Source organism: Trachymyrmex cornetzi, unplaced genomic scaffold (genome assembly GCF_001594075.2).
Source record: "Trachymyrmex cornetzi isolate Tcor2-1 unplaced genomic scaffold, Tcor1.1 scaffold1529, whole genome shotgun sequence".
Classification (NCBI taxonomy): Eukaryota; Metazoa; Arthropoda; class Insecta; order Hymenoptera; family Formicidae; genus Trachymyrmex; species Trachymyrmex cornetzi.
The window spans coordinates 11,683-16,006 of NW_017296123.1; the positions used below are offsets into that span (position 1 = coordinate 11,683).

Sequence of the window (4,324 nt, forward strand, 5' to 3'; positions counted from 1 at the left end):
GACATCGACTGCAAGGCCAAATCGCTATGGACGGAAGACAATGCTCTGTGTTTGGTGAGATCAGAAAGGTGTGATCTATTATGAGCTGCTAAAACATGGCGAAACCGTTAATACTGAACACTACCGACAACAAATGATCAATTTAAATCAAGCTTTGCGTGAAAAACGACCGGAATATCAAAAAAGGCAACACAAAGTGATTTTGCTACATGATAATGCACCATCACACACAGTAAAACTGGTCAAGGAAACGATTGAGGCGTTTGGTTGGGAAATACTTTCGCGTGCGGCTTACTTATCAGACTTGGCTCCGTCCGATTACTACTTATTTGCATCGATGGGACAAGCACTTGCTCAGCAGCGCTTCACTTCTTACGAAGATGTACGAAAATGGCTAGATGACTGGTTTGGTTCAAAAGAGCAACAATTTTTTTGGCGTGGCATACACAAATTGTCAGACAGGTGGGGAAAATGTATAGCAATACTTCGAATAAAATATTTTTTATTATTTTCATGCAATAAACGTGTATTTTCTATTAAAAAATTCCGGTTTAATATTTACATACCTGGTAGTAGAGTAGTTGTTTTCGGCGTTGTTTAGAATGCGAGAAGCGTAGGCGATCGGTAGATCTTGGTCTCCATGTTTCTGGCTCAAAACGCCGCCTATTGCGAAATTCGAAACGTCCGTCGTCAGTATAAACGGCAGCGCGAAATTCGGGTGTAGCAGGACAGGTTCGCTGCAGAGAGCTCTTTTCAGCAGCTCGAATTCTCGTTGTTGCTCTTCGTTCCAGTAGAAGGACGCGTCCTTCCTTGTAAGTTGCGACAGTGGCTTAGCTGTTCTGGAGAATTGAGGTATAAAACGGCGGTAATAGCCCGCAAGCCCGAGGAATTGGTAAACGTTTTTTAGGCTCTTTGGTGTTGGGAAATCTCATACGGCTGCAATCTTCAGAGGGTCTGGCTTGACTCCATCTTCGCCGATGATGTGTTCAAGGTAGGCTACCTCGTGTCGGAGGAACTCGTACTTATCGGGCTGTAGCTTGAAGTTGGCCCTTCTCAGTCGTTCCATCAATTTTTTTATCTTGATATCATGCTCTCGAAGAGAACTGGCGTAGAGTACGACATCGTCGATGTAAACAAAGAGCTCCGTTCCTTGGAGTCCAGCTAACGTCTGGTCTCTATGAGGCCCTGGAAGGTAGCGGGTGCGTTCTTGAGCCCGAAGGGCATTCTCTCCAATTGGAAGTGCCCATGCGGCGTAGAAAAAACCGTAGCTTTTAGGTTCAATTGCTGGCGCTTTGGCTACCGATGAAGGTTCGACGTATAACACTAGAGCTCTTTCAGCAGCTCCGCATGTATATTCGTATTCGTCTTCTCTATCGATAGTGAGATTCCCGTAGACTCGGGCGTTTCCTTTATTAATTTCGAGAGCAAAAGCGGGGTTCTCTGGTGATTGCCCATCGGGAAACCGTGACAGTTCCTCTGGGTGCGGACACTAGGTCGACGCTACGAGAAGCTGCATGAGTCCAGTCGCCGGATTCTTCGGAATCTTTTGTCCTGTTTTCCAGGGAACCCTTGCCTATATTATCATCTGCTTCGATTTCGTCTGCTTTTTCCTCACGGGCATCCGTCGTTGCGTATAAGATTGACGCTTTTCCTGAATTTCCTTTGGAGCTTGTTACGACTTGGTGGAAGGTCATTTCTTCATTATTGAGTGGTTCTTCGGAAGGGTTATCGATCCGCGATGTCGCGAGTTCATCCGTATTAGGTGAAAGGTTACTGGATACATCTTCGCTCATTTGCAATGCTAACTACTTCTTGTAATTCTATGGTGGGTATTAATATCTCCACGGTTTCGTCCAGGGTGTTTATGATCCGAACATAGATAGGCCTTATTGTTCGTGCACGTTACAAGGGAGTCTCCTATGAAGATCCCGTCACGTGAATAGAGTTGAGGTAGGTAACCCGTATTGATTTCAGGATTGGCTATCCTTATCATAAACCCCGTATTTATACGTGGTGGCACAACGATACTTTCGTGTTTTTTGAAGGGGAAGGTTCGGTTACGCCAAGTTATGCAATTAGTTCCGTAATTAATTTGCGCATTATTTGTAGTGAAGAATGAACTACCGAGAATTCCCTGCGGTATTATCGGGAAATCGTCGGGAACTACATGAAAGAAACTGCTACGCGGAGGATTCGAGCTTTAATGGAGCCGAGCGTTTCGACCACATCGGTGGTGATGCCGGTGAGTTGCAATTTTTCAGTGCAGTCGATCTTCAATCTAGGATTTACTGAGCCGGCTTTAATTATGTTAGGTTGCGCTCTCGTATCGAGCATAAAAGTGGTAGGCCTCACGAATAAAGGCGAGTTTAATTCGACGGTAGAAACGTCACCGCATGCGACTCTGAGGATGTGGATGGAACAGGATGGGGGATAACTTCTATCGGAAAAGTGGGATGTGGTGTTCCGAGGCCCAGCTTTCCCCCTGACGGTAGGGCCCCGTTGGAGTTCCCCGACGGCTGTCGCCCGTAATTACCGTAACTTCCGTCGTTAGCGCTTCCACTGCTGCTAATTGGATTATTTACTAGGTTGGGATTGTTACGGTTTCTGGAATCGTTTGCGTAGTAGTTGCTGTTATAGCTATGGGAGTTGTTCGCATGGTACATTCGTTTACGGCATTCCGCAAATAAATGCCTGAAGTTTTGGCAATAGCTGCAAATTTTACGGGGTATATCCTCCGAGACAGTCGGAGCCGGTCGTTGATTGTACAATTGGTTCGGGCTAGCGTTCCTTTGAAGGATGGAGACGCCAGGGGACGGCGAAGGGGGAACGGATGCGGACAATCTCTCGCGTGGATGCGCGTTCCTTGCAATTCGTGTGCGGGACTCGTCCCTCTCTAACCGTTTGTTTATAGCAATCGCTTTGTCGAAAGCGTCGGTCAACCCAGTGTACCCCTCGGCTCTAAGCTCAGATCTGAATTCTCTAGGGAGATCTTCGTAAAACGACTCTAGGTTGAAAGAATCTATTAGACTGATTTCGTCTATTACGACGCGTCTTCTAAGTACGGTCTGATCGCCTTCGATAATGGCACATCTCAAGTCTTTTACTCTACCAATGTAATCTAATATATGTTTGGTTTCTTGTAATTGATATTTAATTGTCCGCGATAATAGTTGGAACTCCTCCCTGTTCCAAAAGTTTTCTTGAGCGAGTCTAAAAATTTCTCAACTCTGTAATGTACTTCGTCCTCTACAGCTAGGTACACGTAACCGGTAAGTTTATTTCTCATCAAATTTACCAGATGCGCTTCGTCGACATACGGGATGGAGTCGCGCACACGCTTGCAAGCCCTATCGAATTGCCATACTGAAACGTTATGGCCATATTTCGGAACGAGCTCAAGGGCGTCGCGGACGTGGGCTTTTGGATATACGGGAGCGCCAGGCGATACTAGGGGAAGTGTGTTACTTCTGCCCGGTGTAGCGAAAGACAGCGGATCAGGGTTTTGTCCTGGTAAATTACTAGATTATTTCTCTAACGAGCTAGTGCCTGTACTTAAGACGCATCACGTATTCTTGCACTATTCGTTCCAAGGCTTCTGACCTTCATGTCAGCTCCTGTATTTTCCTGGTGGTCGCGGCAAGATTTGTTGACTCGTTCTCGCCCTACGCAGTAGTCGTGTCGAGATCACCCTCGATTGAGTTTCCTGGGGGATCATGACTAGACGAAGAGTCGCGGTTCATTCTGTCACGTCTCCTTGTAAATAATTTGTTGAGATGAATTTTGTTTATTAGTGATCGCAGGGAGTAAGGACGAGGGTGAGAGTGGTATATATTTACAGGGTGGACCATTTTAATACATCCAGTCGAATATCTCGAAAATCAAGCCCGGGAGAGAAAAATTTTTCAGACAAAAGTTGTTTGGTTTCGAGGGGACCATAAGATGGTATCATTCATTTGACCTTGAAGAATTATTCAAAAGTCACATGAAAGTCACCTCAATTTTTTTAAATGGCATCCCCTATCTTTTATTACACGTTCTTGTAGCTGACCTTGCGAGCTTTCCAAAACACTATAGTCAAATGTTTCTTCATTGAGTACTTTTCGAGTTATAAAGCTCCAAAAAGTTGCAATTTGAAAAAATTCGAAATATCTCGTAAAGTATTCACTTTCCGTCTTATCTTACACGATTCAACTAGTCAAGGCAAGAATTGGATATGATACAACCGGTCAAGGCAAGATCTGGACATGATCCAATCAGTGAAGGTAAGATCCGAGTATGATCCAATCAGTAAAGGCAAGATACGGATATAATCCAGCCAGTCAAG

At 45.1% G+C, this 4,324-nt stretch overlaps 1 pseudogene; it reads right to left on the minus strand.

Moving 5' to 3' along the window:
• Positions 1-2,366: 2,366 nt before the first annotated feature.
• The window catches only part of LOC108758168 (uncharacterized), a 13,042-nt pseudogene continuing 11,084 nt past the window's right edge, over positions 2,367-4,324 (minus strand).